We start from the raw sequence: 27961 nt of genomic DNA, 5'->3' as shown, positions 1-27961 counted from the left end.
TCTGACAAAAATAGCCCACTTCGTCCCCTGCAGCCACCTACCTTCCACTGAGGTTACCAATCAACTCTTGATAAGACATGTTATTTGTCTTCATAGGCTCCCAGGCCACATTGTCTCAGAGGCCCCCAATTCACCTTGCACTTCTGGGACAAAATCTTCTGACTATTTGACATCTGGACCTCTACCTCTACCACTTACCACCCCCCAAACAGATGGACAAACCTACTGGGTGACGAAGTACTGGAACAGTACCTCAGATGCTTCACTAACTATCACTAAGATAGCTGTTGCAACCTCTTACTGCTTGCTGAGTTTTCCTACAACAATGCAGACCATGCCTCAACAGGACAGAGCCCCTTTTCACAAATTAGGGATTCCATTCCTCATTCCTGCCTCCCATGTCTACACTCCTAACCTGGTGAGAGAGTTTTATAAGGCTCATCTAGACAATCCTGGCCTGGACCTGAAGTGGGGGAGTGATGTAAGAAGCCACAGACCTAGAACCAGGGACTGCAGGGTCTGAGGCAGGCACTGCTTCCTCATCTTCACCAGGGGCCCAAGAAGGGTTGCCACCAAGAATTATTTAAAAAGCTAACGCCCTGAAGGAAGTCCTGCCCTAAGGGGGATGAGCAACAAAACTCCATGATTCCCTGATTGGCTGGTACTCTCCATATAAACGAGGAAGCCAGTTCTGGGGGTTGCCTGAGCAATACAGACCTCCGGTGTGCTTCTGTCTTGGGCCCTGCTCACCACTCCTTGCTACAACTCTCCTGGATCCCAGACACTTAGTTCTCAGCCCCAGTCTGGCTTCTGATATTGATCTTGGTTTACGGTCTTTGGCTGAGGACTATTACTGACTCTGGTGCAAGATCCTGTCCTGGCCTGACCCTAACTCTCACCTCATGCTCTCAATTTGGTAATGGACTCTGACTTTGCAGTTTTGACCTGGGCTGGCCCTGGACTGATCTACAACCCTCCAGCCCAAATGCTGAGCCACTCACCCCATGCCCACAGGCCGCTGCCGACGCCCTGACAGTTGGTGTGTATACATTGCTTTTTTTAACCACTGCTCAGAGGAGTGGCAGCTGAAACACTTATTCATTCTTTCATTCCTGTGTATCATTTAGATAATACAGTGATAGGCTGTCTGGTTAAGCTGGCAATATGGCCCTTTTGTGCTGCTGGAGAGGTACAAGGGGCAGTAGCAAATCCCAAGGCTTTTCAAAAATAAACCATCAAGGCTGGGCTGTCTTTCTAGTTGTGAAAGGAGGCACTGCTTTGTAGTACTTCACCCTACTGTGGAAAGGGTGGTGGGGTCTAAATTCATTGTAGAGAATCCAAGCCATCAAATGCAGGAAGCCTTATGGAAGTCAGCATACTCAGCTCAGAGGATAAGACAGAAATCCTTCATGTTACATTTTACCAGTACCCTCTGAAAGTGGGGATGCCATGAAGAGGCACTGACAGAATCTGGAAGGAGCTTTATCTACTTTCTTCTCTGTCAGAGGAAAGGTCAGTCTGATGGGGGACCTTTAAGAAAGAGGGGAGATACTAAAGAGGAAGCAGAGGGATAGATTCTCAGTAGTCCAAGAAATCTCAGACGTTATCTAGGAGAAAAAGAAGTTTACGTCCACACTATGATTCTTACTCATTGCTTCTCAGGTTAAAATGTTGGTGCTCTGCACCTTATAGATTCTCTTCTTGGAATTAAGCATAAATGTGTCAATCACTGTTCATGGCCATCCTGTAGGCAGAGGGCTTTATTTCTGATCAACTGTATTCCTTACAGGAAACCCAGTGAGCAGAACTCTACAAGTTTTTTGTTTTTTTAAGAAAAAAAAAAAGCTCGCCTTATTACATTGGAAGTTACATAAAAGCTATATTATATTAACCATCAATGTAGTAAAATATATAATTTTTGGATCACTTAGGTCAAATGAGATGGATTTATTATCAAGAAAAACTTTTAACACCAAACTTAGCCCTATAAATTAAATGAAGCTTCTTCTTTGCTGGGTATATTGTATTTCAAGCATTTTCAGATTTCGTAGCTTTTTTAAATTATATACTATAACTCAGGTGGAGACAGTTCCCATCAGTCTTCATTAATCAGCTAATTAGTGGCATATACTATATAAAATGCCTAAGACTTAATATTAAAAATATGGATTATTTAAAGTCAGCAAATCTTCTTATGCAGCCAAATAGTACAAAATACTTTGAAGTTAAAAAACACTCCAAATGACAAGATTACCATACGGCTGGAATGCTGTGGGAATACTCAGAGGGAATTGATTCTTTCATATAAAGTTTTATGGTGCCTAGAAGGATAACTGTTTATACTATAAGCTCTCTGATGAACAGTTCCAATTTCTACCATAGAGTCAGGACAGTGATGCAGAGCAAAGTAGTTCTTACCTTGGAGGGACTGTAACAGAAACATTCTATATTACCAGCAAAAACACACTTGAGGTGTCATGTGTTCTATGTTTATTACAAAATTGGTGGATAAAGAAATAACTTAAAAACCCAATGTTTATTTTATCAAAGTAAGACTGTTTTCTTCCCACCAGGGTACCCATAAAATGGAACAACCTAACACTTTGGTCCATTATAAGTATCTAAGGGTGGCTAGTTCCACAGCAGGAGGCACTTTCCATAACAAAATGTACTTTTTCTATTTGCATTATTCTTGTTAATTTGCTTATACTATTCCTGCCTGAATCACTTCTGAACTGAGAAACTTCCCTTGTGTTAGTTTTTAGAGCTGCTTTGCAGTCAGATTGGAACATATGTCTTCCCTATGATTTGACTGTCCAGACACAAAATGTGATGTGGAAAATATTATGGTTATATCTGAGTGGTAATGTGAGGTTGGGAGAATATCTGAGTGGGTGTGAGGAGGAAGCAGAAGAGGGAATACAGGAAGCTCCCTCTCCCTCACCCCATAGAACATCCTTGAAGAAGGCAACCATAACGGAGCTGCTTATGCTCCATAATGTCCTGCCCTGTTATTTCTATTGGGGCATGTTTGGATTGGTTAGGGGTGTGGTCAGGGCTCCACTGCATTACCTACTGACTAGTACTGGAAACGTTATGGGTGTGATAAATGTATTTTCAGAGACTGCTTCCACAAATACCTCTGCAATGCATTCATTCTCTATTGGTAGAAAATACACAAACCAAAACATCACTATCTTTCAGAGTCATAAATTAGTGTATGCTGTTTGAAAAATATATGCATAAGAACCTATTTAGAAGGGATTTAAAAATGAACCCAAGATACAACATTTGGACGCAGATCAGGTTCCACACTTCCCTCAAGTTGAGGGATGTGTAAATCTAAGGTTTGGTTTAGCCCTTTGTAGAGTAAGGGCACAGCTGTAACGTTCAGATGCGGATCAGGCCTTGTGCAAAGTTTGCATCTGTAATTTTGGTTTGGGCCCCTCACTAATCAGAACAGATATTGTTCCCAGCCCTTCTGATTTAATTGGGAGTCTCACTATATTTGATGTTTTCCTTAAAGCGCCAGCTCATGGAATCAAATAATTACGTGAGAATCTCAGCTTTCATTTAGAAAGAAAAGTAACCCCAATGGCTGCAGAGAAAAGCTTGAAAACAATACTTGAGTATAACAAAGGCTCAAAAGCCAGAAGACAAATAAAAAGAACCTAAACATTATTATTTTTAAAAATCTCATAATTTTTAAATTAATCTCATACTTTTGGGGAGCCTGAGTAATGGTTTTTGATTAACTCCAATGCCATCTATACTGATATGGGTAGGACTAACTTTTGTTCGCCTCCAATGGGCTGGAAACATGGAAAATATTGAAATAACTTGTGTAGCTGATATTTTCTTGCTTACACAGGATGATATCTGAGGGAGAAAATGCAGCTACCATCCCTGATGTTCTGGATTGATGGAAATGGATGAAATGTCTATAACACAAGGAATGTCAGTGAAGAGAATACAAAGGTCCTAAAAAGTAATGTATTTTTATAAATATGTGATGTCTAAAGCAAACCCAATATTTCCATATAAAGACTTCATGAAAAAATGTAAGGAGTCAGAGAGACATTCAATCACTTTGGTACCAAGGTAAAATTGTTCAATTAAAGAATATGGTTAGACAGACAGTGATGAAATGATGACACCATACATTATGTCTCTCTAGTGTGTTTACCCAAGACAAAAACATTATGGTTGTGATTTTCAAAGGAATCTATGGGAGTTACATGCCCAAATCCCATTGAAACTTAAGGCCCAGATCCTGATAAGATTCTGCACATGTGTAAGCCTTAAATTTCAATGGGAATTGTATTGCCTAATCCCTTTGGTTTCCTTTTAAATTCCTAGCCCTCCACCTTTAGTGCACTAAATTATAGGTTGTTTGTATGCCTTCTAATTTTATCAGTATAGAAGCAAGAGATCTAGAGTGATACACTGGTCTCATTTGAATTAATGGGAATTTTGCCACTGACTTCAGTGTGGCCAGGATTTCACCCTGACTATCTAAACAGAAGAAGATAGCACAGGCAAAATGAAATATATTACTGCTATTACTGACAGAAATAAAAAGAGACAATCAAACCCAAATGAAATATTAAGAAGGTCAGTAGTTAAAAATATCAGATAAAGGTATATTCATACTTTACAAGTGTATATCTAATTTCTATTTGGCTGATAAATATTCTTTGAAAAACTGTTCACAATGACTGTTTTCTTTCCTATTTTCTGACTTTTTAAGTTGATGTTTATAATGGATAAATGTAGTTACTGATAACTAGTTCTGGAACCAGACTGTGTAATTCAGGACCACTTATACTCAAAATAAATTTAAAAATAGATATTTCTGGTCAGTTTCCATATCTAATCCACCATTGCAATTTTGGAATGCTATCTCCTTTTCACTTAGGAAAGGGAATTATCAAATTGTCAACAAATCTTTTGGGCATGCTTACTATGCATTTTAATATTATATAATTTAGGTTTCTCAAAACTCCACAGGTAACTAACTGCAATTAACTTGTTAGTCCCCATAGTCCCGTATGACTTGATAATCATACTGAGTCTTTCCTGGATGGTGTACTTTAATTTACTTCAGAGAAAGGAGATGCGTGTTGCTACAAGCCAAACACCACTATTTTTTAAGAAAGACAGAAGAAAGTACATTATTCTGTGCATCTCCTCTTGTATTTGTTACTTTTGTTCAAAACAATGGGCGTAGTTTGACTGGGAGAGGGGGGCATTACCCTCCCTAAACTGCAAGCCTTGGGCAGATATGGAATTTGCCCCCCCATGCGTGGCCCCGTTGGCCTGACTGGAGCTGCTATCCCAAATATAGCAGTCAAACTACTCCTATGTTCAAAACCCAACTGGTTTAAGCAGGACTGTGGCCTTCTGTAGGAACACACATTATTCATGCTAATAAACTTTGCAGTTACAGAGCTCACATAAGCAAATCCCTCAAGAGATACAAGATTTTTATAAATTTTAATAAAATTTGCCAATTTTTGTGGTAAAGAACAGCTGTTTCATTTGGGAGCATTTATCATAATCATAAGGAGCTGGAGTTGCTGAACCCAAGGGGATAAAATGTAGTGAAAAGTATATTCTGCAATATTGGAAATGCGTATTAGAACAAAATAGTAAAGATTTATTACTGAATCATGAGGATTAGCAATACAGTTTTGTCACTTTCTTTTATGAATAAATCATATTAATAACACCTTTGTAAAACATCAGAAAGGTACAGCATATTCTAAGTCACATAATAAATAAGTAAAAAACATTCCAAAACAATTTTAAATCTTTATGTCCAAGAATGCCAAAATAAATGCATCCTTCATAATTATTTTAGAGATCTAGGAAGAAGCTGTGATGAGTTGGATCACAGAAACCCCCTTAGGGCTGCCAACTGAAGTGCCAAGACTTCTGGCCCTGCTTTTCTGCCCTGGCAACTTGAGACTTCAGAGCCCTGCCTAGTTTGAGCCAGACCCGCTAGCCTGTTGCAAACCCAGACCCAGGTCTGAACCACATCTCCTAACAGCTGTAGGTTTAATTGAAAGCAGCTTAAGAAGTGTTCCTGTCTTTAACACTCAGATGCCCAACTCCCAATGGGGTCCAAACCCCAAATAAATCTGTTTTACCCTGTATAAAGCTTACATTGTTTGCCCCCTACATAGTTTGCCCTCTATAATACTGATAGAGAGATATGCACTGCTGTTTGCACCCCCCCCCCAGGTATTAATACATACTCTGGGCTAATTAATAAGAAAAAAGTGATTTTATGAAATACAGAAAGTAGGATTTAAGTGGTTCCAAGTAATAGCAGACAGAACAAAGTGAATTACCAAACAAAATAAAATAGAACACGCAAGTCTATGTCTAATACAGTAAGAAAACTGAATATAAATAAAACCTCACCCTCAGAGGAGTTCCAGTAAGCTTCCTTTTACAGACTAGTCTCCTTCTAGTCTGGGTCCAGCAATCACTCACACCCTGTAGTTACTGTCCTTTGTTCCAGTTTCTTTCAGGTATTCTTGGGGGTGGAGAGGCTATCTCTTGAGCCAGCTGAAGACCAAATGGAGGGGTCTCTCAGGGGTTTAAATAGACTCTCTCTTGTGGGTGGATACCCCTCCCTCCCCCTGTGTAGAATTCCAGCTACAAGATGGAGTTTTGGAGTCACATGGGCAAGTCACATGTCCATGCATGACTCAGAACTTACAGGTAGCAGCCATGGTTTACATGCTACCTTGAGCGTCCTCATGAAGACTTCTTATATGGATTGGAGCCTTCCAAGATCCATTGTTTGTTAAGTGCTTCTTGATTGGGCACTTAATTTGCACATTCCTTTCTCAAGAAGCTGACCAAATGCTTTACTAAGGCTACTTAAAAATCAAGCAACTACACAGCCAAAATTCATAACTTCGAATACAAAAATGATACATGTATACCAATAGGATGAATAGATTCAGTAGATCATAACCTTTACAGAGATATGTTATATGGCATATGTAGCATGAAACATACTCCAGTTATATCATATATATATATATATATATATTCATAAGCATATTCCCATAAAGCCTTATGGGGTGCACCATCATAGAAGCTTATCCTGGTGCAGCCCTGAATTTCATTAATGCTTTTTGTAGCTCTTGAAAATCTGCTTACCTTAAAATCTGTAGTATTAACAAGAAAAAAAAATCTAATAGTATTCTGTTTATATTTTAATTAATAAAATTACATATGCTTGTCCACATTTCAGGAAAGCACTTAAGCATATGCTTAAATCCATTCCCGTAAGCATGTACTTAAAGTTTAGCATGTTGTAAGCACCCTTTCTGAATAGGGCTGCCTTCCTCAATTGGGGTGCTGTCTAGTAGCTAGAATAAACATTTGTATAAATACGAATGTAAGTAAAGTCCCGTGTGCGATGTGATGACAACATGCTAGCATACATGACACAGTGTTTTTCCTCTAGCCATATGTTCTATTAGTACTATTATAGCTGTGTGAACAACGTAGGAACCATTCCTTTGCACCCAAAATCATTCATATCAAGGCATAAAAGCTCTCCAGAGCCAATGGAATTTTGGGTGAATGAGAAAAGTAGGATCTGTGCCAAGTTATGGTAACTTTAATAAAGCACCTCCCACTTGGAAAAGTGGGAATCAGAGATCTCATTCTTTTTCATGAGCAATTCCATTAACTACATAGAGTAAGAATAAGAAAACATTCTTTCTTCTATAACAGATTTTTGGATACTGTAAGCTAAATAGACTAGTGTAAGGCTATCATATCTTTGCACAGCATTTTCTCATTCAAGACATTTTATTAATTATAATCAGGGATCCTAGAAATCTGTAGCAGAAAAGCATGGAATTTGCATTTTTACAGAGAATCTTTAGTTTTTACATTTTGTGAAAAAAATAAAAAAAAAATGCAGTAGAATCCCATTTATCCAAGCCACCATTATCCTGCTCTCCATATTGTGTTCAAACGATACCTATATATATTGTGGCTAGAGAAACTAAAGTTCAGCAGTTCATTTTAATAGCAGAAAAACGCTGATTTTTATAGTTTTTTATATCAGAGAATTTTGCAGTTTTTATCATGGAAAACGAGGATCCCTGATTATAATATACTTGCAATCTGAGGATTTTATTGGGAGAATACTGCATATCTACACAGTAACTACAAATAACCTCTATTCTGATGTGAAATCAAACACCTTTGCTTTTCTGCTTCTCCTTGATCTATGTGATTTCATAATGTAAAAGTGATCATGAACAGTAGATTACTTATTGGTCAATCTTTTATACAATAATAATACTTCATACTTACACTGCACATCACCTTCTATCCAAGGATTTCATCATAATTTACCAACATTAATACAATAAGCCCTGCAGAAACCCTGTGAATTAAGGGAATCTTGATTTTGCTTATTTTAAATATTGGGAACAGAGGCACAGAGAAGTTAAGGCCCACATTTTCAAAAGCAGTTACTAATTTTGGGCGCCTCATTTATTGGGTGCTTACCTTGAGAGCACTAGGGTCTGATTTTCAAAGGTGCTTAGCAACTGTATCTCCCATTGACTTGAAGTAAAGCTGTAAGTAGTCAGTACCTCTGAGAACTGTAGATGTTGCAAATTGGGGACCCCAAATTAGTGGCCACTTCTGGAAATGTAAGTATTGGAATATTACCATGGTCTTAGAGCAAGTCATGGTGGAGCCAGGAATAGAATACAGTTTCCTAACTCTCAGTTCTCTGGTTTAACTTTAACCATCCTTTTTCTCTGTATCAAAGATTTGCCTCTTGGGTGGGCTGCAGATGAACAGATAAGCCTTTCTATGAGTTATAATAATGGCAAACATGATGGCTCAGGTATTTCTCATCTTGCTTTGTTGTTCAGTCCACACATATTGAAAATATGGTTTAACTAATGTAAAGAATTTTATCTGACAACTAGTTTTCCTAATAACTCTTGTTTAAATGTAATACTGTATCAGGTAACCACAGAGGAGCTGGTATTGTGTCTCAGTGCATTATAGTGCACTATCCATATGAGAAGTGCCCCATCTCTCCGCCTTCTGGTTTTCTAAAGTAAGGATTCCAATTTCTGATGATATTGTAGCGTTTATAGATTTTTCAGCCTGCTACATTATGTTTGTTCCTGATGATGGAGACAGTAATTGACACAGTGGGAAGAACGAACAACATTCTGTAAATACAAATGGCTTCAATAGCTCCCTACACAGTTGCATATTTTGTGTTTGTTGTCAATACATGCCTTCTCTAAAGGACTATAGCTAATCTTAGCAACATTGCCCAATGACAGACTTTGCTGCAGGGCTTCTCCAGTGACCCCAAATTAAGATAATTTCCCCTCCCACAGTCCCACACCTCAGAAATCATTGTACCAGGTCCCCTGGTGGTTTAGTCTTTGCAGGAATTCTTGGCAAAAGTGGAGTGTGACTCACTCTTCCCCAATTGCTTCTGAGAAGAGGGGAAAGTGTCATTCTTTTTATGTGCACACACTCCTGCTGCTGCATTAGAGTTTAGTGTAATTTAAAGCACATCCTTTGACTGTTGTTGAGTAATAGGGAAGTATCTTTGAAGTCATTGGGACTATTCATAATATGTTAAGTGCACACACAAGTCTTTGCAGGAGCAGGTCTTTAGTTTGGAGTAGGGTTGTCGATTAATCGCAATTAACTTGTGATTAACTCAAAAAAATTGATCATGATTAATCACAGTTTTAATCACACTGTTAAACAATAGAATACCAATTAAATTTTATTAAATATTTTTGGATGTTCTTCTACATTTTCAGGTATATTGGTTTCAACTGCAACACAGAATACAAAGTGTACAGTGCTCACTTTATATTATTTTTATTACAAATATTTGCACTGTGAAAATGATAAAAGAAATAGTATTTTTAATTCACCTCGTACAAGTACTGTAGTGCAGTCTCTTTATCGTGAAGGTGTAATTTACAAATCTAGATTTTTTTTTGCTACATAACTGCACTCAAAAACAAAACAATGTAAAACTTGAGAGCCTATAAGCCCACTCAGTCCTACTTCTTGTTCAGCCAATCGCTAAGACAAATAAGTTTGCTTACTTTTACAGAAGATAATACTGCCCGGTTCTTATTTACAATGTCACCAGAAAGTGAGAACAGGCGTTTGCATGGCACATTTACATGCCAGATATGATAAACATTTGAATGCCCCTTCATGCTTTGGCCACCATTCCACAGGACATGTTTCCATGCTGATGATGCCCATTAAAAAATAATGTGTTAATTAAATTTGTGACTGAACTCCTTGGGGGAGAATTTATCTCCTTCTCTGTTTTACCCACATTCTGCCATATATTTCATGTTATAGCAATCTCAGATGATGTCCCAGTAAATGTTGTTCATTTTAAGAGCACTTTCATTGCAGATTTGACAAAATGCAAAGAAGGTACCAATGTGAGATTTCTAAAGATAGCTACAGTACTTGACCCAAGGTTTAAGAATCTGAAGTGCCTTCCAAAATTTGAGAGGGACAAGGTGTGGAGCATGCTTTCAGAAGTCTTAAAAGAGCAACACTCCGATGCAGAAACCACAGAAGCCAAACCACCAAAAAAGAAAATCAACCTCCTGCTGGTGGCATCTGACTCAGATAATGAAAATGAACATGCATCGGTCCACACTGCTTTGGATTATTATTGAGCAGAACCTGGCATCAGCATGGATGCATGTCCTCTGGAATGGTGGTTGAAGCATGAAAGGAATATGAATCTTTAGTGCATCTGGCATGTAAATATCTCGCAACGTGGCTACAACAGTGCCATGCAAATGCCTGTTCTCATTTTCAGGTGACATTGTAAAGAAGAAGCGGGCAGCATTATCTTCTGCAAACGTAAACAAACTTGTTTGTCTGAGCGATTGGCTGAACAGGAAGTAGGACTGAGTGGACTTTGAGCTTTAAAGTTTTACATTGTTTTATTCTTGAATGCAGTTATTTTTTGTACATAATTCTACGTTTGTAAGTTCAACTTTCATGATAAAGAGATTGCACTACAGTACTTGTACTAGGTAAATTGAAAAATACTATTTCTTTTGTTTTTTACAGTGCAAATATTTGTAATAAAAATAAAGTGAGCACTCTACACTTTGTATTCTATGTTGTAACTGAAATCAATATATCTGAAAATGTAGAAAACCTCCACAAATATTTAAATGAATGGTATTTTATTATTGTTTAACAGTGCGATTAATTGCTTGATTAATCATGATTAATTTTTTTAATCGCTTGACAGCTCTAGTTTGGAGATATTTATAGACTTTTTGAATGCTCCCTGGTTACATACAGTAATACAGAATAATTATGCAAAAGTATGTGTTTCTCCTTAATTTTTCTCCCCTGTTTGTCATTGTAGTTCTCTCTCATGCTCAATCTCTCTCTTGATCTTTCACATAATCTATCAGTTTGAATCCATTCTTATACTTACATTATTTTCCCCTCTTTTCTCTTTGTTAAATCTCTTCACTCTCATTTTCCACACTCCTTTCTACTGCTATCTTCACTCCTCCATTTCTGTCATTCTTTCTGACTCTCCTTTCCTGCAAGATAACAGAAATGTGTATTTTTTTAAATGACATACCAAAGTCATAATACAAATATTACTTATGCTTGATGTCAGTTATTCATTGCTTGTCAGTTCCAATGTATTCCTCCTGAGACAGCCTGAGTTAACACTCTTCCCCAAAATAAAAAACTCTACCACTACATTTCAGAGAAGAATAACAAAACCCCCTCATGTATGAACTGCCAAAAGAAGTTCACAGAGAATGTCACTTGGCAAACAAAACAGGGACAAAGGAACACTGATGTCACCCACTGAAGGAATAACATTTAGACATGTTACACACATTCATCATGATAAGGTTGAACCATAACACTTATTAGCAGCAGCTGATAAAATCAGCAGAAGCCACACCCCAACTCTGAGATCCTATCCAAATAATGTTGAGTGTTTAAGTACTTTTTATTTGCTCCTACGTGAATGGGTACTTGCAGTGCTGCTCAGAATATTGACATTGAAGGAAATGAAGCCTAAGTCCCAATGCAGCAGCATTTCAGGTGGAATACTTTTGGAAGAAATACTGGCCATCACATGCACAAATAAGAGACCAGATACTTGGTTCCAATTTAGCTGTGACTGGTGCAGGACCCAACATGGGGAAGACATCCTGGCATGTCCCTACCCCAGCAAGATTAGGAAGGGGAGGTGGAGAAGTACCTATTCTAGCTCTATCCCAGATGAGGTGCCTCCCACACAAAGGAAATCAACTTCTGCCTAATTAGTGCAGCTTTCTGCCCTCTTTTCACCGCCAGAGTTGCACAAAGGGGACAGGATCTAGCCCATGACATGATCTCTTGTTGATAAATACCCTGAGAAGAGGATATTTACACTATGTATTAGTAACATAAAGCATAGAGCTAACAAGATCTGTCCATTACAATAAACATTTTATGATCTTTCACTGCTGTAATGGTGAGGTTCTTATATCCCATATCTCACCCTTTGCTTAGGGTCTTCACTTGCCATTTTACTTTTATTTAGGTTGTAAGCATCTCAATATTATTTTTGTGGGTGTCTCTAAAGTGCCATGCACATTTATCATACTGTACAAATGAGTGCCATGTCATAACAAAACTGTTAATATTTTATTAATACATCCTTATTCTGATTTTTCAGAGAGTTCATCTAAATGATAGTGCATTTTTGCATTTGTACTCACTGCAGTCTTCACACTCCTTTAAGTGTTCAATCTGTAGCATATAGCATCTTTTTTATGTCCCTTTTAGTGAGTGTTTCAATTTTTCCCCTTGAAGATTTGTTTCTTGAATCAGTTAGTCATTTCATCCTAAAGTTGACTAACATGGCTGCTACTCTGAAACCATTCTTTTCTGGCAAGTTTTACAAACATATTTTTAAAAAAAATTAAACACATGCATTTTTCTGAATTGGTTATAATAAATCATTCCAGAAAGCAAATGCTGTTGGCTGGATTAAGGATTTATCAATCCAAATGTTGTTTTGTTTTCTAATTCCTGGGAACTGTAAAGAGTTTTTCCACCCTGATTTTGATCTTCAGTCTGATATTCTTTGTGGCCAAGATAATAAAAGCTCTTTGATTTCTTTACTCTGGCATCTACTAATTCAGACATGCAGTTCTGGCATCTACTTGTTCACATCTTGTGAAAATCTTTTGTCTTAAGGAATGTCTTTTTTCATGATACGTCCTTACTGACCCTATATAAAAAATACAATGTACAACATATTAAATAAAAACAGACTATATTTAATAACATTAAGAATTTTAATTGAATGCACAATAGAAAGGAAACTCCAAACCCTGCTCTAAATATTTTAAAGAGTTGAGTTAACAGAAGACCATATTCTGATTTTATTTACACCAATGTAACTACAGAGTAATTCAACTCGTTTGAATAGAGTTAAATGAGATATGAATCTGGACCAGAATGTGTCATTTTTTAATTTCCTACCTCTTGTTCATTGAAGGTAAACTTTCATGACTTAATCATCATTTTTGTATTGTTCCTTGCATGAGGTTTTGAGAAGAAAAACAGTCATGTTAGCTTATAAAGCTATTGTTGCAACATTTCTCTAGAGACTTTTCATACTGTCTGGTTCTATATAAATCTGTCCTATTATTATTATTCAGGTTCTGTAGTGTTAATTTAAAGTAGATTTTTAAATCTATATTCCTTACTTGAGGTGGGGATTGGCCCGGCTTTGAGCAGGGGGTTGGACTAGATGACCTTCTGAGGTCCCTTCCAACCCTGATATTCTATGATCTATGAATATTAGAAAAACATTGCATAAACGGTTAATTGTGTGTGAAATATGCTACAGGCCCATGTGAGGCTCCCCATACTTCTTAACTCCTAAGAAGGAAACATTTTTCACCTGCATAAAGTCTGAATAATTGTGCTTCATGCAGGTGAAATGGGATAATTTTAGGAAAGCAGGGAACATGGATTAAGACTAAAGCACTTCTTTGTCCTGTCCGTCTCTCCTAGGCTATATAGATTGTCAAGGTTCCTCCCCCACTCTGAACTCTAGGTACAGATGTGGGGACCTGCATGAAAAACCTCCTAAGCTTATCTTTACCAGCTTAGGTCAAAACTTCCCCAAGGTACAAAATATTCCACCCTTTGTCCTTGGATTGGCCGCTACCACCACCAAACTAATACTGGTTACTGGGGAAGAGCTGTTTGGACGCGTCTTTTCCCCCCAAAATACTTCCCAAAACCTTGCACCCCACTTCCTGAGCAAGGTTTGGTAAAAAGCCTCACCAATTTGCATAGGTGACCACAGACCCAAACCCTTGGATCTGAGAACAATGAAAAAGCATTCAGTTTTCTTACAAGAAGACTTTTAATAAAAATAGAAGTAAATAGAAATAAATAAATCCCCCCTGTAAAGTCAGGATGGTAGATACCTTACAGGGTAATTAGATTCAAAAACAGAGAATCCCTCTAGGCAAAACCTTAAGTTACAAAAAAGATACACAGACAGAAATAGTTATTCTATTCAGCACAGTTCTTTTCTCAGCCATTTAAAGAAATCATAATCTAACACGTACCTAGCTAGATTACTTACTAAAAGTTCTAAGACTCCATTCCTGGTCTATCTCTGACAAAGACAGAATATAGACAGACACACAGACCCTTTGTTTCTCTCCCTCCTCCCAGCTTTTGAAAGTATCTTGTCTCCTCATTGGTCATTTTGGTCAGGTGCCAGCGAGGTTACCTTTAGCTTCTTAACCCTTTACAGGTGAGAGGAGCTTTCCCCTGGACAGGAGGGATTTCAAAGGGGAATCCTATGACACGCCCCCCCAAATCTCAGCTAGGGTGAAACACTGGCTGGGATTTCTTCCTGGAGCTCTAGGAAAAACAGAGTTAATAAGACACATGCATCTCTAAATATACTACCAAGTACATAAAGACTAACAATATTTTCTACATCTCAAGGACGATTTTAACCAGTTGATTCTGGGAAACTTTCATGGGAGAGCGCATCAGCCACTTTGTTTGAAGCTCCTGAGATGTGTTGGATGTCGAAATCAAAATCTTGGAGAGCTAAACTCCACCGAAGAAGTTTTTTGTTAGTTTCTCTGACGGTGTGAAGCCAGTTCAGTGCAGCATGGTCGGTTTGCAGGTGGAAACGCCGTCCCCAAACATATGGGCGTAGCTTTTCCAGAGCGTAGACAATGGTGTAACATTCTTTTTCAGTGACTGACCAGTTGCTTTCCCTCTCAGACAGTTTTTTTGCTGAGAAACACTACAGGGTGGAATTCTTGGTGGGGGAGGGATAGCTCAGTGGTTTGAGCTTTGGCCTGATAAACCCAGGGTTGTGAGTTCAATCCTTGAGGGGGCCATTTAGGGATATGGGGCAAAAATTGGGGATTGGTCCTGCTTTGAGCAGGGGGTTGGACTAGATGACCTCCTGAGGTCCCTTCCAACCCTGATATTCTTTGAACCTCTTGAACAGGTCCTTTCTGCATTAAAACTGCTCCCACACCACGCTCAGACATATCTGTGGTTACTAGGAACCGTTTGTCAAAGTCTGGGGCCCTTAGAACAGGGTCAGACAGGAGTGTCGCTTTAAGCTTGTTAAAGGCCTTCTGACACTTTTCGGACCACTGAACAGCATTTGGCTGTTTCTTTTTAGGTCTGTCAGTGGGGCAGCGATTTGGCTGTAGTGCGGTACAAATCGTCTGTAATAACTGGCCAAACCTAAGGAGGATTGAACCTGTTTCTTTGACTTTGGGACAGGCCACTTTTGGATAGCATCCACTTTGGCCTGTAGGGGGCTGATAGTTCCTTGACCCACCTGGTGTCCAAGGTAAGTCACTCTGTTTAGGCCTATTTGACACTTCTTAGCCTTAACAGTTAGTCCTGCCTCCCTTATGCGCTCAAGGACTTTTTGTAGATGTTCCAGGTGGTCTGCCCAGGAATCCGAAAATATGGCCACATCATCAAGGTAGGCGACTGCATATTCTCCTAATCCCGCTAGGAGACCATCTACAAGTCTTTGGAAAGTAGCGGGTGCATTTTGCAGCCCGAAAGGGAGTACATTAAATTCATACAGCCCGAGATGTGTGGTGAAGGCTGACCTTTCCTTGGCAGATTCATCCAGTACCCCTGCCAGTACCCCTTGGTTAAGTCCAAGGTAGAGATGAACTGGGCCCATCCCAGTTTCTCTAATAGTTCATCTGTGCGTGGCATTGGATAGTTGTCTGGGCGAGTTACAGCATTTAGCTTACGGTAGTCCACGCAAAAACGTATTTCCCCATCTGGTTTGGGAACTAGAACCACTGGAGATGCCCATGCACTTTCAGAGGGGCGGATTACACCCATCTGTAACATATCCTGGATCTCCCGTTCTATAGCAGTTTTAGCTTGAGGAGACACCTGGTAAGGTTGGACTCTAATTGGGTGAGCATTACCTGTGTCAATGGAGTGGTATGCCCGTTCAGTCAGTCCTGGGGTGGCTGAGAACGTTGGCGCGTAGCTAGTGCACAGCTCCTGGATCTGCTGTCGCTGCATACGCCCAAGGGTCATGGAGAGGTTCACCTCTTCCACACCACCAGCACATTTCCCTTCGTAGTAGACACCTTCTCAGCGTCGTCTCCTCCCTGGGCTGTAAACTGACAAACATTTAATTCTCTGGAATAAAAGGGCTTTAGAGAATTAATATGGTACACCGTAGGCTTTCGGTTGGAGGTGGGGAATGCAATGAGATAATTAACAGCTCCCAGGCGCTCCTGGACTGTGAAAGGCCCTTCCCACAATGCTTCCATTTTATGGGCCTGGAGCGCCTTTAAGACCATGACCTGGTCTCCTACTTTGAAGGAACGCTCTCTGGCATGTTTATCATACCAGGCTTTTTGCTCTTTTTGAGCATCCTGTAAGTTTTCTTTAGCAAGGGCTAAAGAGGTTCGGCGGGTGTTTTGTAGGTTGGTTACAAAGTCCAGAATGTTAGTTCCTGGAGAAGGTGTAAATCCCTCCCATTGCTGCTTCACCAACTGCAATGGCCCCTTAACCTCACGGCCATATACAAGTTCAAATGGGGGAAAACCCTAAACTGGGATGTGGTACAGCTCTGTAGGCAAAGAGCAACTGCTGCAACACTAGGTCCCAATCATTGGAGTGTTCATTTACGAATGTATGTATCATGGCCCCCAAAGTTCCATTAAACTTCTCCACCATGCCATTTGTTTGATGGTGGTAAGGAGTGGCAACCAAGTGATTTACCCCATGAGCTTCCCAAAGGTTTTTCATAGTTCCTGCCAGGAAATTAGTCCCTGCATCTGTGAGGATGTCGGAGGGCCAACCTACCCTGGCAAAAATGTCTGCTAGTGCCTGGCTCACACTTTTAGCCCTGGTGTTGCTTAGAGCTACTGCTTCCGGCCATCGGGTGGCAAAATCCATGAAAGTCAGTATGTACTGCTTTCCTCTGGGTGTCTTTTTCGGACAAGGACCCAGAATATCCACAGCTACTCGCTGAAATGGAACTTCAATGATGGGGAGTGGCTGGAGAGGGGCTTTGACCTGGTCTTGGGATTTTCCCCCCTCTTTGGCGCACCTCACAAGACTGGACATAGGTAGAAATATCCTTGCCCATTCCCTCCCAGTGGAATGACCCCCCCAAATGGTCTTTGGTCCGGTTCACCCCAGCATGGCCACTAGGGTGATCATGGGCTAAGCTCAAGAGCTTGGCCCGGTATTTAGTTGGAACTATCAACTGTCTCTGAGGATGCCAGTCTTCTTGGTGTCCCCCAGAAAGAGTTTCCTTGTATAAAAGTCCTCTTTCTACAACAAACCTGGATCGATTAGAAGAGCTGAGAGGTGGTGGGTTGCTCCATGCTGCAGTCCAAGCTCTCTGGAGGCTTTCATCTGCTTCCTGTTTGGTCTGGAACTGTTTCCTTGATGTTGGAGACATCAGTTCCTCATGGGATTGTGGACCTAGGCTTGGTCCCTCTGGAAGCGATATAGGGGATGGAGCTGTTTCTGTTGACTGTGAACCGCTCTCCGCTGGTGCACTACATTGGGATTCAGGCTCCGGCTGAGCCTCTTGTGTAGGGTTATCGGCTGCTGCCAGTTCAGGTTCGGTGGGGCCCTCTGGTGTTGAGGTTGCAAGTACTGGATTCAGTGCTGACACTGGGTCTGGTGTTGGTTGTTCGGCTGGTTCCAGTTCTGGGACTGGTTCTGTCTGGGTCTCTGGGACTGGATCCACTACTGCTGTTGCAGACATTGGCCTGGGGTCCGGGTCCATCACCTCTGACTGGGCCCTGATAGAAGTTTCCGGAACAGAGCTAGGCCTCACAGCTTGTTTAGCCTGGCTGCGGGTGACCGTTCCCACCCTCTTGGCCTGTTTCACACATGATTGGCCAAGTCTTCCCCCAACAGCATGGGGATGGGATAATCATCATAGACTGCAAAAGTCCACATTCCTGACCAGCCCTTGTACTGGACAGGCAACTTGGCTGTAGGCAAATTGAAAGAGTTGGACTTGAAGGGTTGAATCGTCACTTGGATCTCTGGGTTGATTAAATTGGGGTCCACTAAGGAAGCATGGATAGCTGACACTTGTGCTCTGGTGTCCTTCCAAGCGGTGACCTTCTTCCCGCCCACACTCATAGTTTCCCTCTGCTCCAAGGGTATCTGGGAGGTATCTGGGCCTGCGGACCTCTGGTGTGATTCCGGTGCAATGAACTATAATCTGTTGGGGTTCTTGGGGCAGTTGGCCTTTACATGCCCCAGCTCGTTACATTTAAAACATCGTCCAGCTGACGGGTCACTGGGGCGAGGTGGGTTGCTGGAGAATGGGGTGGTGGGACAATAAGGGGTCTGGAGGGTTCTTTGGGAGGTAGGTGGGGCCTTGGGCAGCCCCCGGTAATAGGGTGTGGTCTGGGGTTGTCCCTTCTGGTCTCCGCTCCAACTGCGACCAATTTTCTTCTTCTCTGCTACCTCCACCCATCTGGCTCCAATCTCTCCTGCCTCGATTACAGTTTTGGGCTTCCCATCTAGGATGTATCTTTCTATTTCCTCAGGAACACCCTCTAAGAATTGTTCCATTTGCATTAGGAAGGGCAAATTTCCTGGAGATTCAACACTTGCTCCTGATATCCAGGCATCCCAATGTTTCACAATGTGGTAGGCATGTCGGGTAAATGACACGTCTGGTTTCCACCTTAGGGCTCTGAACCTCCGACAAGACTGCTCGGGTGTTATCCCCATTCTGACTCTTGCCTTGGATTTAAACAGTTCATACTTGTTCATGTGTTCTTTAGGCATTTCAGCTGCCACCTCAGCTAAGGGTCCACTGAGCTGCGGCCTCAGCTCTACCATGTATTGGTCAGTAGAGATGTTGTACCCAAGGCAGGCCCTTTCGAAGTTTTCTAGGAAGGCTTCAGTATCATCGCCTGCCTTGTAGGTGGGGAACTTTCTGGGATGGGAAGTGGTACTTGGAGAAGGATTACGAGGGTTTGTTGGGATATTCTGCTGAGCCTTTTTCTTCTCCATCTCCTCCACATACTTCCTCTCTTTTTCCTTCTCCTCCAGTTCTTTGTCCCTTGCTTCCATAGCTCTCCTGTGAGCAGCCGCTTGGTGTTGTTCTGCCTCTCTCGCTTGTTCCTTCTTCAGCCGCATGAGTTCTATCTGTCTTTCATGTTCCCTTTGTCTTTCCGCAGCCTGAAATCTGGCTAATTCCAGTTTGTGTCGAGCTGTGGATTTTGTCATTCTAACCTCTCTGTTTTAACTAACTTTACACCCAAGGTTTAGAAATAAACAAAACTTGGCTGTAAAATTTTGCTGTGCTGGAATAGAATACCTATTCTCTGATAGTGATTGTCAGCCTACAGAAAAAGACAATTCCCTTGTCTCTGCTCTGGGCCCAAATCAAAGCAAAAAACCTCCAACTACTTGGAAACCTGCTTACCAGCAGCCCAACGGAAAAAAAAAATTCCTTTTCAAACCTGTGCTCCTTGTAAAACAAAAAAAATCAAAATCCTATAAAAAAAACCCTGCCACTTTTGTCTCCAGGCAAATGGGTAGAAAACCCCCCTCCCTATTTACTTTTAGGGAAAAAAATAAAACCTCTGGGTTGGAAGACTGTGAATTTCCCTGCAGGAGTGAAGTACCCTGCCTCCAGGCAAAGAAAACCTGCAATTCACAAAGATAATCCCCTTTCGTCTCAGCTCTGGCTCCAAAGCAGAGAGAAAACAAGCTGCTTTTCCAGCAGCTCCAAAGGAAAAAAAAATTCCTTTTTAAAATCTGTATTTCTAGTTCAAAAAATCTCAATTGATTTCAGGTTAATCCCACCACTATGCCACAATGTCAAGGTTCCTCCCCCACTCTGAACTCTAGGTACAGATGTGGGGACCTGCATAAAAAACCTCCTAAGCTTATCTTTACCAGCTTAGGTCAAAACTTCCCCAAGGTACAAAATATTCCACCCTTTGTCCTTGGATTGGCCGCTACCACCACCAAACTAATACTGGTTACTGGGGAAGAGCTGTTTGGACGCGTCTTCCCCCCCAAAAATACTTCCCAAAACCTTGCACCCCACTTCCTGGACAAGGTTTGGTAAAAAGCCTCACCAATTTGCATAGGTGACCACAGACCCAAACCCTTGCATCTGAGAACAATGAAAAAGCATTCAGTTTTCTTACAAGAAGACTTTTAATAAAATTAGAAGTAAATAGAAATAAATAAATCCCCCCTGTAAAATCAGGATGGTAGATACCTTACAGGGTAATTAGATTCAAAACATAGAGAACCCCTCTAGGCAAAACCTTAAGTTACAAAAAAAGATACACAGACAGAAATAGTTATTCTATTCAGCACAGTTTTTTTCTCAGCCATTTAAAGAAATCATAATCTAACACGTACTTAGCTAGATTACTTACTAAAAGTTCTAAGACTCCATTCCTGGTCTATCTCTGAGAAAGACAGAATATAGACAGACACACAGACCCTTTGTTTCTCTCCCTCCTCCCAGCTTTTGAAAGTATCTTGTCTCCTCATTGGTCATTTTGGTCAGGTGCCAGCGAGGTTACCTTTAGCTTCTTAACCCTTTACAGGTGAGAGGAGCTTTCCCCTGGCCAGGAGGGATTTCAAAGGGGTTTACCCTTCCCTTTATATTTATGACATAGGTATATAGGGTTATACCTTATGTGGGTATAAGAACGACTGTATCCTGTTGCCCCTCCCTGGCCAATCCAACCCTCACCTAGTGCTATCTTGCAGCCTGACCTGTTTGATTCTGGTACAAGACCCCTGCTATGGTGTGCAAGGGTAGTATAGCATGGCTTGCAGTTCCAGGACATAAGTGGTGTGGAAGGTTTTATATGGCCCCTCTACACTGGGGTAAATTTTCTTCTCTACAAATTAGCACCGTCCGGTTATCTTGGTGCTATTGGCTCTACTAGTAATGCCATCACTTTGGTTTGATCATGACTCAGCTCCAATATTCCTCTGTGTGTGCAGTAATGAGCAGAGTGATTTTAATACCTACAGCGAGAACAACAAGATTGGGACTGTGTGTGTTGGGGGAAAAAAGTAAACAGGATTAGACCATATTGGGTATTTTAAAATTTGTTATTATTACAATAAATACTGATATAGATGCATTCCTTGTCCTTTGGGAAATCTAAAAATGGAACTCTTAATTTACTTTTTGTATATCTCAGTTCCTGTTGTTTTTGGGTCAAATAAATAAAATAACAGAGAGAATTAGACAAAGGAACCCAAAAGGGCAGCCTAAAATTACAATATTTAGTCTCATAAAGCACCTTATATGTTTAAAGCGCTGTTCAGACATTGACTAATTAATTTTGACAACACCTCTATGAAGGAAGTAATATTACAGATGGAGAAATTGAGGAAGAAACTGCAGTGATTTGCTCAAGGTCACAAAGTAAATAAATGGCAAAACTAAGATTAGAATTCAGGATTTCTCATCTAGTCTTAGTCCTTCAGAATACATGACTGCTCAAAAAGCTACTGTTACTGCTGTTGCGAGAAAGCATACACATCTATAATTTATATGTATGATCATGCTGGGCAGTGAAGTTTATATTTTCCATGAATGCTTACATGTGTTGTGAAGAGGTTCGGGGTGGGGGGCGGGACTCAACCTTGTATCTAGTGTGAATGGAATCATATCTGAGAGCCAACAGAAGTAGTGAACATAACCCACAGAGCTTGCAATTGTCATTAACTACATATTTTAGGCTTCTATTAAGTAATACATCAGCTTGTATATCCGAAGGGCTCACAGCAGTTACAAACTCGACTGGTGGGTCAGGTGGGCTTGGACTCTAGTGGGTAGCCTAAGTCACTGCCTGTGTTACAACATCCATGCTGCTATTTTTAGTGCACAGCTCAAGCTGGGCTAGTGTGGGTCTGTCTATCCATGCAGGAATCACAGCTCCCAGTTGCAGTGTAGACATACCCATTGAGAATTAGAGTCCTGAGGGGATGTTTCCAGAGGAAATATTTATAATTTTTGCTGAAAAATATCCATTTAAAATATATGCTTAAGCATATTTTGATAATTTTGGATAAGTTTATACATGATCAAGCAGGACTGGTCCAAAGCCTAAACATTCAGCAACCATGCCCCTTTACCTTAAAAACCATGCCCCTTTATCTTTACCGGCCCATTCCTTTATTTCATCTGGCCTTGGTGCCCCCCCGTGGGGCTGGAGCTGCGCACAGCTGCGGGGGGAAGTCCCAAGCCTCCTACCACCCCCCCGTCCCTTCCCCCGCTTGGGGCTGTGTGTGGCACGTGATTGATTTTTTCTGTGGGTCAAATGCCCGTGATAGAAAAAAGGTTCCCCACCCTTGATCGATGCTATACACTGTTACAGGTGGCTGCTTCTTCTATTCCTATTCCCTGTCCCAAAGTAGAGAATCTAAGATTCTTGTTCCCGTAAAATATTGATAGGAAAAATCACCTGAGAAACAACCATAATTGTTTATTTTTACATTTTATATCTAAAACCAAGGTTTACATTCTTGGGGCTGTATCACAATGAAAAAGGCTAGAGATTTAGCCGCCAATCTAAAAAATATTGAAGCAAAACTTAATCTTAAATCATTCAGTTATAAATTCAGCTTTAGAACTTTAATTCTCATCCCTTACTCATACAAGTCATGGCTACTCATGTGATTGTGCCCAATTCCAGTCAATGAAATTACTTACCTGGATAAGCACTGCTTGTCTGACTAAAGTTTGCAGGATCAGGCCCTTAATTATAGCATCACTACTGTGTGTCCATTTTGTAAGGAAAGTGTGTGCGTAACTAACTGCTGCCCTCTATTGGATAGGATCATTACCCTCTCCTGGGGAGAAACAGAACTGTCCAACCGTGCTTTATACTTTAACAGCTTCTAAATTTTCCTTTAGCTCAAGTTAGAGGGGTCTGTATTTAGCAGGATACCACCAGTTCTAGCCTCAATATTAATATAAACTTCATAATGGCTGTAGTGTGCACCATGGTGAGCCACAGATTTGTGGCAAAGAGAAAAGGAGTACTAGTGGCACCTTAGAGACTAATTGGGGCTTGTCATCACAAGAATATTAGGTTGTGTTAGAATACAACCTTGAGGAGCTGTGTTAATTAATATGATGTTAAATATGATATAATCAGTGTAGACAGAAGCAAGTTGTGTTTACCACTGAGTAAGCTGGTTGTGGGTAAACCCTACTGGAACCATACATTTAGAGGAGTAAGGCTCATTGTTCTTATACTCAGTTGCATTAATATGGATTTAGGATATGTGTTTTGCGCAGGAGAATTCTGAAAAGAGTCTGATTAACAGCATTAGTTGGGTTTTCAATTTTTCATATCTCAACTTCTTTTCAAAATATCAAAATACTTCAAACTAGAGATAAGCTAATCTATTTTTATAATAACTAATTTTTAGGTAAATGTAAACATTTCTGGACATAAGTAAGTGAAAAGCCATTTTAAATAAGATGAGTGTAAGAAAATATACTGAGTGTATTTTCTTACACTCATCTTAATTAAAATGGCTTTTCACTTACTTGTGTCCAGATTCTGCAAACACTTATGCATGTGCTTAACTTCATTCATGTACAGCAGTCCCGCTCATATCAATGGGACTGCTCAGGTGCATGAGGTCAGGTCTACACTAGAAACTTTTGCCGGTATGGCAATGTTGGTAAGGGGTGTGATTTATATAATTTTATTTATTTATTTATTTAACATCTGCATATTGGCAAAAACCCTAGATAGAATTATACTGGCATAAAAGTGCTTTTGCCAGGTATAGTTTATTTTGCTTGCCAAACCAGGATAATCACCTGTTTGCCAGTATAAGCTGTGTCTACACTAGGAAGGTTTGCCAGGATAGCTATAGCAGTAAACTTTTTCTATAGCCCTGTAGACATTGCCTGAAGTTAAGCATATACATGTATACAGGATTGAGGTCTTTCATTATATAATGTGTTTTCAAATACAGTATTTGTAAATCAGTTACTATCTATTTTCAATAAACAACATTTCAAGGTTAAAATGTAAATTGCTAGAGTTTTGTTTTGAAGTTTGTTTTTTTACAAATACTTATGAAATAATTTGTTCTCAGACTAAGACCCTGCATGCCAAATTTCAGCTTTGAGGTAAATTTCATGGCCTAAACAAAACTCCCTGAATACAGGGTACTTACATTTGAAAGGAAATAAATGAAGGTTTAAAGTTGTTGAATCAAAAATGGCTACACTAAAATAAAGGTGAGATATCAAACATAGTATTCCACTCTTGCTAGAAGCATAAGGTGGCAATTTAATGAAGCTATCCGTCATGTGAAGTTTGAGAGTAAAAGTCTGTCAGTGAATAGTATAATAAACAATTTGATAGACTGCTCTGTTTTATTATCAAGGACATGACAGCAAAGGCACAATACATGTAACTGAGCATTTAGAAAGATTTTGGCATACCCTAGTAGCATTGTGGAGCTCTGTAGGCCTCTTCATAGAGTGTTTGGTAGTGCTTACTTACAAGGTCATATTAAGGTGATCAAGGGCCCTCAGCACACCATGACATGCGGGCTCCCCTCTGGCTTCTCCCCTATAGCTGTGCTCCCTGGGCCTTGGCCCTGTTCTCACTTGGATGGGGATGGCAGGTGAGCCCCCACCCTTCCCAGAAAGGTAGTGGCAGTGACACTTTCTCCCTCAGAAGCAGCGTCACAGTGCTCCTCCCAAAGTCTGGACAGGCAGAAGGAAGCCCTTAGTATTCACCCCAGCAGTCAGTGTATCTAATTGGGTTGGTGGGCTGGGTACACTGCATTTTTCTCCCCCTTCCACAAAATTCTCTATAAGGGTGTTGTTAGCAAGGACCCCCACAGCAGTGGGTCTTGGAGTTAATACCCCACTGAGGTACATCGTGCTGTTTAATTATTGTTTTAGGATCTCTGCTGAGTCAGTTAGACTCCCTGAATTTATTACACTAGTTTCACATTTTTATGCTTTTCTTCCCAACAATGAGGACTAGAAACCTCCTCTTTTTAAATGAAAGCTTAGGTTCTGGTGTAATCAAATGGCTGCAGAAGCTGGGTCTCTGGCATTTATTTATAGCCCCTAGGCCTTAATTCAACCCTGCTTATTTTTCTGGTATGACAATATTCATTCCTTGTCACATAAACCCTAAGTAATAGGGAGTTTTGACATTGGGTAATGGAATACATACAAATAACCTGTGAGCAGGTTGTTGATATGCAGCACTGATACTTTGTGGATAACAGTCAAATATATTAGCTGGACTAGTAGCTGCTGCTCCTATACTGGCTTTTGGGGCTGCTGGTTCTAGACCCTTCCAGCCCTCTTCCTTTGTGCCAGCCTAATCAGATCTGCCTCCCTCCCCACCATGTACTGTGTAGGAGGTGAAGAGGCCTCTATACACAGCCATTCTGCTTGTGCTCTTCTCATGCAGATGACTAATATCTGGAGTAACTGTAGGAGAAAGCCTGGGCAATACACACCTGGATAAACTTCACTTCTAATGAATAGAATAGGTTATGATAGCAAAAGGGTGAGCATCTGTGTCAAGGGACAGGAAGTCAAACTCAGCCAGAAAACTGGGTCAAAGGCTCAGATTAGGAATGTGGAAAAACAGGAGAATGCATAAGGAAAGAATGATTACGTATTGTAAAAAAAAGGGGGGGGGGGTGCGAATGAGCAGTTATATGGACACCTGCATGTGTAAATGAGTAGGCAAATGAAAGTAAGTAACTAAATGAGTGAGTGAATATGTGAATAGTGAAAGTATCAGTACATGTGCGCTGGCTCAGACCAGAGGAAGAACGGTGTCTAAATGAGCTTTAACTTTTGTGTGCATCAGATTTGCATTTGCTACAGTTTTTGTATATTCCAAAGATGATCGCTGTGAACACAAAAGAAATAGTCCTTACCATCTCTGCTACTAAGATTGACAATTATGTAACAGAAAGCTTAGTCTAAATTAGGAGTCACTGGTCAGCTCCTCAGGGGACATAAATAGGCATCGAAGACAATGTGGCTATGCTGACTTACAGCAGTTGAGGTTCTAGCCCACTGTGCCAAATGCTGCTGTCAGTACTACACATAACCAATTGACTCCATTCGCTTCGATGAAGTTCCTTTAGATTTTTCACTGGTGCACGTCTAACTACTGTCGTTAAAGCATGCCACATAGACCAGTTAACAATGATCAAAATAAATGAATATCTTCTGTAAGTGAATGTCTCATTTCTTGTACAAAGGGAAAGTGAACAGCTGTACTATTTTGGAAATTCTCCTACGTTGCCTGAAGTATCCCCTCTTTAATGGTATTTCACCAAAACTATGTATTTTATGGTGAAGTACGTTTTCTGGAGCCCACTTTCAAGGATCTATTGGGTGAAATCCTGACTCGTCCCCTGCTTTCAAAGATCACCTGGGGGAAATCCTAGCCCCATTGACGCCAATAACAACACTCCTTTTGTAATGGGGCCAGGATATCACCCATTATTTTTTGTCACGGTTACTCTTTTATTTCATGCAACTAATATTAAAATGGATGCAGCAGTTCTCACATCATCGCAGGTTAGGGCTGGCAAGGGGCCGCTAATCACCTTCCCCTCCAGCGCCACAAGAGCGTGTCTAACAGCCCGGTGGTGAATGCGTGTGTTTGCCCGTAGAGAAGCCCCGCACCAGCCCTGACCCCAGCCTGGGCTGCCCAGGGGGAGTGACCCTTTGCCCGTGTCTGGGTTGCAGCCCCCAGCCTCCCTGCCCTGGCTCGACGGAGGCTCCCAGCCGCGCCAACCCAGAGCCCGGCTCAGCCCATTGTGTGTGCAGCACCCCCCCCCCAGTCCCTCCCCATTTCAGCGTGGACCAAACCATTGCAGCCCGGGCCGCGCCGCGCCGCCAGACGTGCGGAGCCGCCGACTCCCCAGCGGCCGCTCACCCTAGGCAAAGGCCGGGAGGCGGGCGCAGCCGAGGGCGGGGGGCGGGCGAGGCGCAGCCGAGGGCGGGGGGCGGGCGAGGCGCTGGGAGGCGCGGGGCACGGCCGAGCCCGTAGCTCCGCTCCCCTCCGCGCGTGGGGGCAGTGGGAAGAGCCCGGCTGCGCTCTGCCCCCCCCCGCCGCCAGCAGCAGCAGCAGCAGCAGCGGCGCCCGGGAGAGTTTCATTCAGTGCCGGGAGGAAGCGCTGCCTGCACGGGAGGCGCCTGCCCACCGCGCGGCTCGCTGCTCTCCGCCTCCTCCTCTCGGCGGCGGCTTCCCCGCCTTCCCCGCAGGAGGCCGGCTGCCCCCTGCCTGCGCGCAGCCGCCCCCCGGAGCAGAGGCGCCCGCGAGAGGCCGGCAGGGACGGTAAG

The 27961-nt window shown here is 41.4% G+C and overlaps 1 protein-coding gene across 5 annotated transcripts in view; it reads left to right on the top strand.

The window, feature by feature from the left end:
• Positions 1-27961, top strand: part of FAM110B (family with sequence similarity 110 member B) — a 457795-nt gene that overhangs the window by 248720 nt on the left and 181114 nt on the right. For 3 of the 5 annotated variants that reach the window (XM_073331102.1, XM_073331095.1, XM_073331098.1), the window contains exon 1: positions 27611-27956. The exons of 1 other annotated variant lie outside the window; for it this stretch is intronic. The gene's annotated coding sequence lies outside the window, so the exon portion shown is untranslated. Of the gene's footprint in view, positions 1-3871; positions 3989-27610; positions 27957-27961 lie in introns of those variants that run through there. One more of the 5 variants, XM_073331096.1, reaches the window with a different exon arrangement.

Source organism: Lepidochelys kempii, chromosome 2 (genome assembly GCF_965140265.1).
Source record: "Lepidochelys kempii isolate rLepKem1 chromosome 2, rLepKem1.hap2, whole genome shotgun sequence".
In the NCBI taxonomy this organism is placed as follows: domain Eukaryota; kingdom Metazoa; phylum Chordata; order Testudines; family Cheloniidae; genus Lepidochelys; species Lepidochelys kempii.
This window is presented reverse-complemented; position numbering and strand designations above follow the sequence as displayed.